Genomic DNA, 16,039 nt, shown 5'->3' on the forward strand with positions numbered 1-16,039 from the left:
GCATACTCATTATCTAGGCAACACAAACCAGCACTGTTTGTGTGCCTTATGGAACCTATAAACTGAGTGGCTAGCACAAATGCAAGTTAACTAACACTGATTAATATCAGCCTGCACCTCATAAAAAGAATGACAAACAAAAACATAGTGGAAGTATTCAACAGATTAGGCAGCCTTAGTGGAGAAAGGGACAGAATTTATATTTCCAATCATATGTCTTTTATCAGAGCTCAGGTCTGGTGCAATGTGGCTAGAATTGTTGGCGATAACAGTGAGTGTCGTGCAATATGCCTTGGTGATCTAGCAATCACGCAAGAGAGAAATCTAGACACAAAATGCTTGAGTAACTCAGCAGGTCAGATACCATCTCTGGAGACAAGGAATAGGTAACGTTTTGGGCCAAGACTGAAACATCATCTACTCATTTTCTCCAGAGATGCTGCCTGACCTTTAAGTTACTCCAGCATTTTGTCTATTTTCAGTTTAAACCAGCATCTGCAGTTCCTTCTTACAAAAGAAAACTGTCAGGTGTAGATGTGAGCTTGCAGCAGTGCTAATTATGAAGAGTAAAATGATCAAAAACAAATCTTGAGACTGTTATCTACAGTTGTTGTTATTAGAACGAGCCGTATAAAGTTGCATTCACTCCAGATATAGTTTAGTTTAGAGATACAGTGCGGTAACAGGCATTTTGGCCCATCGAGTCTACGCCAACCAGCAATCCCCGCACATTTTCACTACCCTTTACACAAGGGACAATTTTTTTTAAATGGAGCCAACCTTAGTTGTTATTTCGATAGTCAGGAGAAAGGAAGGAGTAATTTCCAGCAGCTTCAGTGGGTTTCTTTTGTGTTATCGACAGGGTCCATGCCCCTATCTCTCATGATTTACAAAGATGACATTACAATATTAAGCTGCTCACATAAGGTTATTATATACAGAACATTTAGTATATTCTGATACTTACAAATACTATATTACTGTGTAACACATTTTGTCAAACAAAAATCTTTTATGCTGTTAATAACATCACAGTGGCACAGCTGGTAGAGTTGCTGCCTCACAGAGCCAAAGACCCAGGTTCAACCATGATCTTGGGTGCTGCCTGAGTGGAGTTTGCATGTTCTCCCTCTTATGGAGTAGATTTTGTCCGGTTGCTCTGTTTTCCTCCTATATCCCAAAGACGTGCAGGTTAATAGCCCTGCTGAGTGCCCCTCACCCCCCCATGGACTGTCTCCCTCGGATGGTCACGTTGCACAGACACATCTGCACTTTAGTCTGTTTGAACTGTTTTGACTATTTTACTGTTGTAATGTTCTTTTTACAAACCATGTTCTCGAGGTATCTAAATCTAAATGTTATTAGTTATTTAAGTTATGACATCGGATGGAAGCTGCATATCAAATCTCATTACGCTTTTGTGCATTGACAATAAAAGATATTATTATTATTATTATTATTATTATTAATTGCCCTCTGCAAATAAGGAATGGATGTGAAAATTAGATCACCTGGAACTAGTGTGAATGAGAGATCTGAAGAAGGGACTCAAACCCGAAACGTCACCCATTCCTTCTCTTCAGAGATGCTGTCGGTCCCGCTGAGTTACTCCAGAATTTTGTGTATACCTTCTATTTAAACCAGCATCTGCAGCCCTTTCCTACACGTGAATGAGTGATCGCTTGTCAGCGTGGACTCAGTGGGCCGAAGGGCCCGTTTCCATGCTGCATCTATCAATAATAGTCAGAAAAACCTGCCACACCGGCATCTCTGAAGTCCTGAGGATGCTGGATTAACTGTGATTTACTTCACTCACACACTTTAAAAAAAAGGGCACTTACGATGCATCATTAAACCAGAGGTTAATGAATCTAATATTTGCTGTGGGTAAAATATCTATTTATTTTTCAAAAATCATCAAAATAATTGACCACATGGTTCCAAAAGCCCAGGCACGACAGATTATCTACACATGACTCCTGTTTTGCCTGTGATCAAAGAATTGCAGTCAAAATTAACTTTTGAGAAGCTCAAAACACTTCTTGCAAGTAGAATGCACTTTTACGATGTTTAGGCTAGCTCTAAGCACTGGGAGCTTTCTTTAGGCAACATTTGCCACTCATTAAATCAGTCCCCACTGAGACAGGCTGCCGTTGAAAATACCAGTGGCTGCACTGAATAATCAAATGAATGAACTGAAAGCATAAAGTCTGCAAAATGTGTGCATTAATGTAACGGGCGTGGGTTCATTATGCATCATGATCCTCACTTAACTCTTGAATTTAGTTTCCTCCAATTCCGAGAATGGTGTGTGGTTGATGTGGGAGAGGTTCATATTTGAAATTTGGTTAGTCGGTTTCATCACAAATATCGTGCTGTCTTCAGATATCTGGGTGAGGCCAGAAGTATATGTTCTCAAAAAGGGAAGGAGACACCTCGTTGTGGTTAACATCAGAAACAGTGACACCAAAATAAGTAACATGCAGGTTGTAAACATTTGTCTCATTATTCCTGTTGCTGGCCTATCTCTCCCACACCGTAGGTTTACATTATTCCCCTGCTTTTGTACATTGAAGGCCTTTGAAACTGATCTATTTTATTAACATCCACACACTGCAGATTGGTTTCAAGTTCTGCTATGCAAGCCTTTAAGAATTTAAAATCTGGGAAGTACATTTGCCCATATTGGGGAGTAAGATTGCCCATACTGTGAACCACTTTCAAAGTGAGCAACCCTTAGTTATGTGGACAGAAAGCAACACTTTGTGAAAAGATGCGTTGATTTTTTTCTCCCCCAAAAATTGTTTTCCTAAAATTGATGCCCTGCAAAAGTTTGGGGGTGGGTAGTGGGTTGGGAGAGAGTTGGGTGAATTATACAGTTGAGATCTGTACTCTAGATTCTACAGAAGATGTAACCTTAAGTACAGGATCTTGGGTGTAATGTTGATGCCATGTTATATGTAAGGAATAGTAGAGCATAGTAATAACATTATCTTGGCACAGAATGGAAGGTTTCAGGTTTCTTGGTCAGACCAACTAATGGAACACACCTCCGAGAATTGGGCAGATCAATATCTTTGCAGTGAAGGTAATTAAAAAAATCAGGGCAGATAAAATAATAATGTTGTATAAAATATTGAAGGTTGATGGAGCAAAGCAGAGAAATACTAGATATTGACACATCATGTAAATTGTGGAAAATTGCAAATAGTTAAGAGCAAAAGAATTTTGTAACGTTTTTTAATACCCCCTCGTTATCACCTTTTTCACAACTAACAATGGACTATTGTGGGCTCCATCTTTCCAGGATCATCCATGCTGGCCTTGATTTGTTCTTTTCATACCGTTCATTTCTTTATTCTTTGTATCTTTTCATAGCTCTAGTTTCCCTCTCCTATCACTCTCAGTCTGAAGAAGGGTCACCTATTCCTTTTCTTCAGAGATCCTGCCGTACCCGCTGAGTTACTCCTACATTTTGTTTCTATCTTCGGAGTAAACCAGCATCTGCAGTTCCTTCCTACACATTCTTTTAAAAAGGACATTTAGGTGCCCAAGGAACTACAAACCAGCGAGTTCAACTTCTGTTCTTGCTAAAAATGTTCAATTTTAAGACAAATATCAAAAAAAGATGATCACGAAAGTTGCCAGATTTTTAATAAAAGAACAGGGTTGGGAACTCACCTATACGTGATTCTTGTTCACACTATGTAATTTTACTATGTTCTCTAAAGTGTACAATCACTTTCAAAACAACACTGAAGCCAGAGTCCTTAAAAACAGAATGAAGTTGATACAAATTGAATTATTGGACAATCAATATAAGGTAATGAGAATAGTATCTTGAAATGGTTGATCGCAAGGATTGAGGCATAATTTATCATAAAACACTGCATGTGCCCTGTGGTATAAAGAGGGATTAATGGCCTCATTACAGACAATGTAATTATTATTGACAATAAGGAGATATTCAATAGTCTAGCATGATTTGTTTTGGGTAACAGTGCACCAGAGTGAGTTATTATTCAGAGAGACACAAAAGACTGCAGATGCTGGAATATTGAACTTGGGGGATTTTTGTTTATGGAATCCCCTCCAACAACCACACACTCCTCTACCCTCTCTGCCTCTCCTACCAACCCACATAATTCCAGGAAGTTTGTAAAGGTCATGCTGTACACAAAGCATTGCACTAGAGCAATCAAACCAGCATGGCAGCACCAGTTTGAAGAAGGGTTTCGGGCCGAAACGTTGCCTATTTCCTTCGCTCCATAGATACTGCTGCACCCGCTGAGTTTCTCCAGCATTCTTGTGTACCTACAAAGGCTGTTCTCCATTGAAACAAATTTGGGCCATCATTTCTGAAAAGCCAATTGCTTCAATCCAGGCAACATTCTGGTGAATCTCCTCTGCACCCTCTCCAGGGCAATCACATCCTTCCCATAGTATAATACTGTATAGTGCAACTGAACTCAGTGGATTGGAAAAGATAATGTGCTGAAATGCTTTGATGTTGCACTGCAGCTTCAAATGAGCTCATTGAAATGTCATATGTTTGCTTAATTAATAGCTGGAATACAGAATCTACAGTTCTTGTGTCTGCATGAAAGTTAAGATAAGATTGAAAAACCCTGAAACAGGTAAATATCATAAGACGGGAATTGAAAGAAGTTGCTATTTTATGTAATATTTTACTTTGTGACATACATTTTTTATTTATTTTTTGCAAAGTTCTTAAAGATTTCTGTCATCTATATTTGCAAACAACCGAATTAAAAATGATTTAAAATTCTAATTTATGGTATACACTTGAAACATTTCCATTTACTGATATATATCATCCAAAAACTATAATTTTTGCAATGTTATTATATGAATCAGAAAAATATTACAAAACAATGCAGGAGAAACACAGGTGAGAGACCTGGGTTAGGTTATGTTGCAATGAATTCTTACTTATATCTGTAATTTTTATGGAATCCATTAATGTAAAATGCCAAAAGGAGCAAGAACAAAATAGAATGTTCTTTATAACATCAAAACCGTTACATGAGAAATTCATGGTTACAAGAAATGAAAGTCTTAAGTTCATATTGATTGTTAGACTTGGCTGTATCATCAATCAAATCCAGATGTGGCTTTCTCATTTCGGGATTCATGACTAAGTTCACAATTTTTATCCAACATGCACTGCTGGAATACATTGTAAAATCTGCCACAACAAGCAAGGGATCCGTGACACGAAGGAGTAATTTTAAACAGGGAAAACACATACACCATAAATCAAAAACGATCCCAGCTCCGTTTCACATCCTGTCGTGCAAAGTTGGTTCAACAAACTGTTTGAATCACTGCACCTAGTAGTAGCCCACTAAACTAACTTTCTTCCAACTGGATCGAGGCTAGCTAGCTTGTAGACCAGCCAAGCTTATTTAGTGGACCACACAGCTTAAATCATAATGTAAATTAATAACAGATAACATATACCCAGGGCAGAATGTAATAAAGAGTAATTTAAAGGCAGAAAATATCATTCTGCAGAGACGCACAGAAGAGAATACACAGGTTATTGACTAGCATAGATCAGGTTGGGTGATGATAGCTCCTGTCATGCTTCTTGAGCAGCCAGATGAAGCCACAAACTACACAATGGTCAAAATGTAAAGACAGGGAAGTTTTTAATTACAAATGTCATAAATTTATTTCTCTTTTAGCTTTTGCAGGAGATTCAATAATTTTTCTTTGCACGAAAGGAAGATAAAAGAAGCCTTAATAATTAAAAACATATTCCACATTCAGGCACCTCACAAAATGAAGTTTTCCAAAAAACAACCACGGGTAAACACATGAGAAATTCCAAACAAAAGACCCACTCAGAGGGTGTTGGGTACGTGGAACGAGCTCCCAGAGGATGTAGTTGAGGTTGATACTATAACAGCATTTAAAAAAGTCACTTGTACGGGTACATGGATGGGAAAGGTTTAGAGGGATATGGGCAAAAAGTGCACAAATGGGAGTAGTTTCGATGGGGCATCTTAGTCAGCACGGACGAGTTGGGCTGAACGACCTGTTTCCGTGCAGTTTGACTATGATCCAATTGATTAAGCAATGTCACAATAGTCCAAACCATCATGTGTAGGAAAGCAGACAAAAGTGCTGGAGAAACTCAGCGGGTGCAGCAGCATCTATGGAGCGAAGGAAATAGGCAACGTTTTCGGGCCAAAACCCTTCTTCAGACTGATGTGTAGGAAAGCTGCAGATGCTGATTTAAAACCAAAAGGTAGACACAAAATGCTGGAGTAACTCAGCGGGACAGGCAACATCTCTGGAGAGAAGGAATGGTTGAGGTTTCGGGTCGAGACCCTTCTTCAGTCTGAAGTCCTTCCCCCTTCTTCATAAACTCATCTCTCACTCCTGAGTCCCCCATGTCCTTTTTATACCCTCTTGTCCCTTCTCCCTATCCCCTGCCACCCACAACCCACTGGATTTACATTTCATTCCTCCACTCCTCTCCTTATCTAACACACTTTTGTCTTCTTTTCACTACCTTTTATCACTTCCCCATCTGCCAATTGGAGCCCTCCCACTCACCTGTATCCAGTCTGAAGAAAGGTCTCGACCAAAACGTCACCGATCCACGTTCTCCAGAGATGCTGCCAGACGTGCTGAGTTACTCCAACACCATGTGTCCGCCTATCACTTGTCAGGCTGTGTGCCATCCCACTTTTTTTTGCAGCTTTCTCTCCATTCATCCCATCAGTCTGAATAAAAGACCCCGACGCAAAATGTTGCCTGTCCATTCCTTCCACAGATGCTACCTAATCCGCTGAGTTCCTGCGGCCATTTGTGTTTTGGTAAATATCCTTCAAGATGCCTGATGTTGGATATGCATTAACCATAATTCTTTGTGAAGGGGAATCCATTAAACCTGCAGACAACTTTACAAAACAACATCAGGCCACACTTGGAGTATCATAATCAGTTCTGGTTGCCATACTCTAAGAAGGATATGATTGTACTGGAGGGTATTCACCACAATGTTGGTGGATTAGATGACATTAGTTACGAAGGAAGATTGAACATGTTTACCCCGGGAGGATAGAAGGATGTTGGGCAATCTGATAGAACTATACAAGAATATGAGAGCCATAGGCATGGTAAATAATCAAAACCCTTTTCCCTTTGGAAAGAGTACCAAACATAAGAGGACATATACTTAAGGTGAGAGGAAGTTTTAATCCTGCTGCCAGAGGAGTGGTGGAATTAGATCCAATTACTAACAGGCAGCATCTTCCAGGCATTAACCACTCTCTTGTTTAAAGCTTAGATCCCCTTTACGATGCATTTAGATCGACACTTATGTAATCAAGGCATGGAAGAATACGACCCCAATGCAGGCAAATAGGATGAATGCAGATGGGTAAAAAAGTCCTCATGAAGAGAGTCTCTTCCTGTGCTGCCAACATGACCCCATGCTGATAGCATCAAAAATCAGCATAATGCTCACAGTATATCATAGTGTGAAAACTATAGGTGCTGATAATCTGTAAAAAAAAAACAGAAACCGCTGGAGATACTCAGCAAGTGAGGCAGCATCTGTGGAGACAGAAAACTTCTGCGTGTTCTGACTCACTCTGAATAACTCCTTCTTTGCCACAACACCCATTTTCATCTGATAATAATCCAATGCTGTATTTTTCTTCCAATATAAAGACAACACATACATTCAAGTCACTGCTATTATTTCCATTTTCTGTGATCATAAGAGTTGTACCGCACAGAATCATTTGGTTCACTGCATCCGTGTTGACAATCAAATACCTAACTATGTTAATCCCACATTTTTCTCTTGCAGACCTGTCAATACATCCCAGTCCCGTGACAAAATCTCCCTTTTCCTATCTACCCTGTGCCATTTAAGCAGCCAATTCATCCAAAACCCAGGAAATCGAAGTAGCCACCGAAACCCACACAGTCATAGAGAGGTCAAGTCAAGTCAAGAGAGTTTATTGTCATGTGTCCCAGATAGGACAATGAAATTCTTGCTTGCTGCAGCACAATAGAATATTGTAGGCATAAATACAGATCAGATCAGTGTGTCCATATACCAGAGTATATATACACATCTCTTAGACACATAAATAAACAGATAAAGTGCAATAGGCTGTTATAGTTCAGAGTTTGTTTGATGTTGTGTTTAATAGTCTGATGACTGTGGGGAAGTAGCTGTTCCTGAACCTGGATGTTGCAGATTTCAGGCTCCTGTACCTTCTACCTGATGGCAGCGGGGAGATGAGTGTGTGTCCAGGATGGTGTGGGTCCTTGATGATGCTGGCAAACTCCTCGCCCCTCCTCCTCCTCTCTTCTCCCCCCTCCACTACCCCCACTCTCTCCCCCCCTTCCCCCCCTCTCCCCCCCCTCCTCTCTCTCCCCCCCCCCCGTCTCCCCCCTCTCAGTCCCCTCCTTGGATTAGTTATCTCTAACATTTAACTTGCATGTCTGCAGCATAATTAGAAGTAGCATTTATGAAGTATTACATTAAACACATTTTGGAAAGAAACTATTTTGCCAAATACTGGGCTTTTAACAGTTCCTAAAATATGCTGTTATAAAGCCAATAAAAGGCTTTCATTTTGACAATATAAAGATTGATTTCCCATAATGAGAGACTTACGCATCTCAGCAATGGTCCTGTCATTGAGGTAAAATACTTTATTTCTAACAGGAAACAATGAAATCAAATGAGGAATCATTGATCGAGAATAAATTGTATTTTAATAACTGCTTTCCAGGCCTCCCAGCTATGTAACTTTGTGTTGTTCGCAAACTTGGAGATGTTACATCATTCCAATCATTGAATGAACATTAACAAAAAATTCCCTCCTCATTTTCTTTTCTCTTGTACAATCACAATGTATTGGAAGATTTATAGAACATTTAGAAAATGTTCAACTTCATTGAATCATAGTCATACAGCATGGAAACAGGGCCTTCAGGCCAACTTATCCAATGACCCAAGATGCCCCATCTAGTCTCATTTTTCTAAGTTTGGTTCATATCCTTCTAAACCCTTCCTATCCATGTACCTATCCAATCTATCCCTACTGTATACTGTAACTTCTTAAAATAAAACAGCAAAATAAATGTAGCTACAAGCATTAATTAAAGTAACATCCAATAGTGTGGGGCAAGTGTTTTACAGAGAGGGTGGTGTGGGCCTGGAACACATTGCCAGTGGTGGTGGTTCAAATGTACTAGTGCCATTTAAGAAGCTTTTAAATAGGCACAACCTTCTTCTTAGGCCCCCTTCGGTCATGGCTGACCAAGGGTGTCTCCAGGGTTGGAGGACGCAATGCGTGACTTTGTTTAACGTCGGGTGCACTGACAGCCACCACACGGCCCTTGACAGGTCTGGGTCAGGATCCAGTGGCATGGTGTCCAAGACGACCGGAGACCCTTTTCTGCTGCAGCCTTCATCCGCCTTCCCAGCCGTTGTGACACTCCACTAAGGTCAGCCATCATCCTCTGCCTGTTCCACCGTTGACGTCTTGGTTGGATTGCTCTTTGTCAGGGTCCTCCCCCTCGACCTTACCGCCATGGGTGGCCCTACCAAGAGCATAGCTCCAGATGGCATCGCTCTCAGGATCTCAGCATGACCAAATATAAAGAATATAAGGATATGGAACATGTGCATTCAGAAGGGATCAGTTCAGCTGGGCATCATGTTTGGCATAAATATTGTGCATCCAAGGGTCCGGTCCATTCATGCTCTGTACTGTTCTATGTTCCGTTCTAATCCAGAAAATCTGCCAATCCTAGCTACTATGCATGCTGGATTAATAAAGTTTACTGTATTACCTCCAACTAAACAAAAAACACAAAGTGCTGGGGCAACTCAGCGGGTCAGCTGGGGGTCAGGAGCTTGGGTCCTGAAGAACAAGTACAGATGACACTTTAGGTCGTGACTCCTCTTCTGACTTCAGGGGGATCTCGTCCGGAATCGGCACCCATCCATGCTCTGCAGAGATGCCACTCGACCAAGTTACTCCAGAACCTTGTGTCATTTATAGAAATACACATAGAGGAATCCAGAAAATAAAATACATCTTAATACTTGACCCATTTATTCAAAATTGTCTGAAGAAAGACTATTGAGAAAACACTAATACCCCAAAGCTGAGAAATATCTGCACAACAAATTGAATAGAGCTGGTACACCTCATATAATATCATATGTGCACAGCAAGATTTTATCTTATATTTTTCGTCAAGCTATTGGGCTTGAATGCACCAAATGCAGCTGCTTCTGGCAAAACATCATTTCATTACCAAAGTGTCAGTGATTGCAGTGAAGTCTCAGGAATGGGACTTTTAACTCCAGTTTTTCTGAATTAGGAATTGTACTACCACTAAGTCAAGGCTGACATATAGATGAAAAGGCAATAATAAAAAAAGTACTCAATATAGATCTATAAACTAATAATTCTGCTTGATATACATGTATAATGATACAAAGAGGTTTTGATGATTCCGATCATAGATGAGAAACAAAACAGTTATTAAAACAATAAGGAATAAGATGCCGAGTTTCACATGCCCTTCAACTGTGTGTGGGGAACACCTGACAATGGATTGGACTTGAGATCTTGAAGGTCCTGACGTTGTTCTGGATCTTGGCCCAAGGAGAAGTTCAGAAAGTTCATGTGCAGCTTGCATTGTTGTACTCAATGGTTCCACACTTCTTCCCTAATCTGCAAACACCAGTCAACTATGTTTTCTCTTTCTACTATATGTCCTTGTAGCCGCATGATCTGAGGCCTCATGATTTAATGGTCCTCCCGAGTGAGCCCAATTATTTTCCTAAGCATCTAATTGTTTTTCTAAGCAAGCCTGCTTACTCAACATTGGTACGGTTAGCAGAAAGCTTTAACGGAAAAGCTTGTTTTAACCTTTTGTTAAAGGGTTAAAATGCAATACACTAACGCTTCGGTAACAACAAGATGTTCTGTCAGAAGTTCATTCCATTTTCCGTCAATAAAATCTTGTTATTCTAGACAAAATAAACATCCCGAGGTGTTTTTGATTTTCTTTTTTAAGATCAACTTAGTCAGCCAACATTAAAAGAAGGCAACATGTGTAGTAAGACAGCTATTGATTGCCAATGAACAAAGCCATTTTAGTGACTAATACAAAGAGGCCAATGAGTGTACAAATTGTTAAAGGAATCTTAATTGATTTATTCCCCAGGAAGAGTAGATACAAAACCATCACTAATGTTCCAGCACCATCTTCCTTAAATACATTTCTCCAGGATTTCCTGTGCCAACCCCCTATCTCTGGACCAAGACCCTGTGATACCATCTATACCAATCTCTCAATGCTGATAGACCTTCAAACCAACCCAAACCACCTCTATCCATTCTCCCTGGACCTCAGATTATTTTTCCCTTATGTTGCCAGATCTGGAAGCATGCTCCTAGTGATAGGGAGGAATGCTTATTTACTCTTGAACATTTGTGTTAGACTTCTGGATTTTCTCTCATCCCAGTGGCCTTTATTTTACTGGACTGTATCTGTCAAATGAGAAATGAAATCTACTTTTGGTGCCAGCAAAAAAGTATCCATATCAATCAAAATTCATCAAATACAAAACAGATCCTGAACTGAGAGTCCCACTCCCCTTCCCAATGTTAATGAATCCTAAAACCAAACCCACTGCCGATAATTCTGCATGTGCAAATTCATGGGATATTAATGAATATATTGATAGATAGATAGATATAGATAGATAGATAGATAGATATAGATATGCCATTTATTGTCACTATACATGTACAGTGAAACTGAAAGCTGCTCGTACTCAGTGCATACATACAATTTAGCACAAAAAACAAGAAACAGAAAAAAACAAAAAAAAACAGAAGGGAGATGGGGGGGGGGGGGGGGGAATAGGTGCACAAATTCTGCGGCGCTACATACATATATACATATATACAGATGGAAGTCCGTGTTGGGCGGTGTAGTCAGTGCATGTGTGAATTTGAATTTATAGTAGATATAATTCTCGGAAAGCAACTATTCCTGAGTCTGTTTGTCCTGGATTTGATGCACATGAGCACATGAGCAACTATATATATTAACATCAACGCAAGATTAACAGAGAGAAATAATCTAATTGAGACATATAGCACAGAAAGGCCCTTCGGCCCACCACCTCCATGCTGACCTATCTACACTAATCTCTTTATCAGCACTTGGTTCATAACCGACAGTGCCTTAAGATAAAGTAATTAAGTGCGAATACAAGAACATGAGCAATACCTCTAATGTAGGAAATGCACAGGTAATTATTTTATATTATGATATAAGCCAGAATATTGCATAATATATATAAACATCATACATATAAATACAAATATTTCAATGAGACATAAAGAATTATCTGTGGTTCATAGCAAATGTTGATGAACATAATTCCTGTATAGCAGATATGAAGCAGCGCCATCATCTGTCAGTATTAGTTTTTGCAAAGCTGATTTCAGAAAAGAAAATGTGGCGTGGCAAAAATATTCTGAAATGGGAGAATTAAAATGATTTGATAGTAAGTAGGTTAATTGTTATAGTGCTGAAAATAAACTGTATTAATGAAGATGCAACATGCAGATTCCCCATCAAGCTTGCTCTATATTGTATGCAGCGTCTGAAGCACCATCATTAGGAGTCCAGACTTCTTACTTCCAGATTTTTACTTACAAACCTATGGTATGCTGTGTAACTACTGAGATGAAGCCAAAATTGAAAATAAAATTAAAGACAGGAAAATCCCTCAGGTGCCCATGATGTGCTTTGTTTATCTAACCATGTGACAATTAAAAAATTAAATTAAAATATTAAAAATAAAATTTTGAGTGGCATAGATTAGGTAAAGAGTCAGAAACATTTCCCATGGTGGACATGTCAAAGATTAGAGGGCATAGCTTTAAGGGTTGAGGGGCAAAGTTTAAAGGAATGTGTGGGGCATGTCTTTACACATAGAGTGGTGAGTGCCTGGAACGTGATGCTGGGGGTGGTGGTGGAAGCAGAGATGATAGTGGCATTTAAGAAGCTGTTGGTTAGCCACATGGATATGCAGTGAATGGATGCCGGGATCATGTGCTGGCAGAGGAGATTAGTTGATGTTCGCATCATGCTCCACAAAGACCTAGTTGATCAAATGGCCTGTTTTGCGATTTACTGTTCTGTTCTAATTACTGGTATGGAAAACTTTCTCTTTTGCCATTACTGATAATAATATCATGTATTTCTTTACAACATAGATGGAGGCCCTTCACTCCTACATTAGATAACTTATTTTGCTCTCACATTCGGAAAGTGTTCACTGCCACCCTTGGGAACAGCTTCTTCCCCTCTGTCGGGGAAAATGGAGGAGGACTGGCCAAATTGTGTGCCTTCCACCACAGTGATGAATGCTGTGGTGGATGTTTATGTTAAAATTTTATTGTGTTTTTGTGTGTGCCCTTTATCACTGTATCGCTGCTGACATATCATTTCACTTGCACTTTTTGTGCAATGTGACAAATAAACCGTTGTATTGTATTGTATTGTTATCAGGCATCCATAAGGTAGGGTACAGTTTGATTCACCTCTCCTCCACTGAGGACATTGGACATTGTATAAGGAAAACAGATGTGTTCCAATGAGCTACAACTCTTGTCCAACTCTGTCTGTATCAACCCCATTGCTCTATCTATTATATTCGGGTTTGAACGGGTTGTATCGATGTGTGGTATATCTGATCTGGATAGCGATCCAGATGGATAGTATGCAAAACAAAGCTGTTCACTGTATCTCGGTACATGTGAGAATAATAAACCGTTCCCGTAAACACCTCCTCACTCTCCTACCACCCTGCTATACAAAGGGAAATTTACAGCAGCCAGCATGTCTTTGGGATGTGGGAGGATGTCGGTGCACCTGGAAGAAACCCACGCAGTCACAGGAAGTATTTGCAAAGTCTGAAAAGTTAGCACAGAAGTCTGCATTGAATCTGAGACGGCAGCACCACCCACAACACCATAGTGCCATTCCAGCAATGCCACAATATATATCACTTTTGCAAGCTATTTTCACATCATTTAACATACATGTGTATATGTATGTATGGGTGTGTATGTATGTATGTGTGTATATGCATATATGCACGCACTAAACTTTTTTTTCTCATTTATTATAGTTTACACTGTACTACGTTTACATATTCTGTTGTACTGCTGCAAATAAGAATGTCATTGTTCTGTGGGATATATGACAATAAAACACTTGACTCTTGAAAAGATGCTTACACACTATTGACATACCGTTTCTATATACAGAATGGTGCAAACTGGTACTCAATGCTTGTTAGTTTTATTGCAACATGACTGAAAATTCATCTTTGTTTTGAATGCACACTTGCTCCCTACTTAAAACATCTGAAACAAATCAATCCAAAAATGAACTTCCAATTGTGAATCACCCTTGCACCACTGATATTAATTTATTGGGTTTGTGTCTGCAATACTTCTCTCTGCAGATGTGTAAACCAGTTACATTGCAAGCAGGAGCAGAGATTGAATAGCTTCCTCTTTTGATGTCTCAGAAATATCCTTAAGTCATATGGGAACAACAGATCCTGAACAATTAGATTAAGAGCAAGATGGCCTGTAATCTATGTAGATTTTGTTGGATTCATGGATGTATGACTGGCTGGAGACATGCAGTGCATGCCTTAAAATCATCAAAGAGTGGGGTTAGGAGAGAGAGATAGATCAGTCATGATTGAATGGTGGAGTAGACTAGATGGGCCGAATGGCCTAATTCTGCTCCTATCACTTAAAACTTACGACCTTATGATTTGTCAAAGGCAATGCTCTACAAATGGCAAAAGTGAAGCAGAGTAAAATTCTAGTACAGCACCAAGATTAAACAAGATCTCAAAAATTCGGCTCTCGTACTGATAACTGGGAGAATCCTACCTGGAACCACTCAAACTAAAGATGCATAGACGAGGCTTATGCAGTCACCATGGTTAACCAGCAGAGAGACTCGGGTATAGCCTGCAGTGAGCCAGGAAGCACCATATACCCCATATAATGGGGAACATTTTCTTTTCATGCATCAGAATCCTTTATAATATCATTACTGTCGATTGTCATGTTTTTCACTGCTACCAAGAAGTGGAAGGCCTCTGCAGGTTTTATTTTAATAGAAGATGCATTATTTTCATGCATTGAACCAAAAGAAATGGTTAAAAATAAGCATTTGATGATTTTAGAAAAAAACGACGTAGCATTTATTCTATTTTGAGAATTGCCAAAAATCTATAAATCTTTAATTTCGCAAACAGAGGATTTCTTTTTAGTTTCATTGTCTCAGGACTATGAAACGAACTTCAAAAACAAATAAATGGGAGACCATTTATAAGGAGCTATGTCGCAAGAATTTTCTACAAGTAAGCCACTCTTATTTCAAATAAGTACCTTTCGTGTGTACAGTGAAAGATTTAAATACGTTATGATTTTTCATCATGTTTCAATCAAAATAGAGTAATTATTTTTCCAAGCTAGGAAACCATTTCAACGTTTAAATCATTCAGGTTAAAAAGCAAAGCCAGCCAACTGAGGGAGTGGAGTGTTCTGTTAGAGGTGCCATTTATCAAATGAACATTGAGAACTATATTCTGTACCCAATATCTTTCCCTTCACTCTATCTGTTGTACTTGAGTTTGCCTTGATTGTATTTATGTAGTATCTGATCTGCTTGGATAGCATACAAAAGAGTTTGTCACTGTACCATGATACACAAGACAGTAATAAACCTAAACCTTAAACTTAAACCATGGATGTTAACTAATATTTATACCTCTAGGAATGTAACCAAAACAGATTATATGGTCATTATAACATTGTTGTTTGTGGATGCTTGCTACATGCAAACAGCCTGTCACGGTTTTCATTTTTATTACAATATTTCCCTTAAGAAAGTACTTCAGTGATTGTGAAAG

At 39.3% G+C, this 16,039-nt stretch overlaps 1 protein-coding gene across 2 annotated transcripts in view; it reads right to left on the reverse strand.

Annotated features, from left to right (window-relative positions):
* The window catches only part of LOC129712563 (protein FAM227B-like), a 119,023-nt gene that overhangs the window by 80,058 nt on the left and 22,926 nt on the right, over positions 1-16,039 (reverse strand). The window lies entirely within an intron of this gene.

This window comes from Leucoraja erinacea, chromosome 33 (genome assembly GCF_028641065.1).
Source record: "Leucoraja erinacea ecotype New England chromosome 33, Leri_hhj_1, whole genome shotgun sequence".
NCBI lineage: Eukaryota > Metazoa > Chordata > Chondrichthyes > Rajiformes > Rajidae > Leucoraja > Leucoraja erinaceus.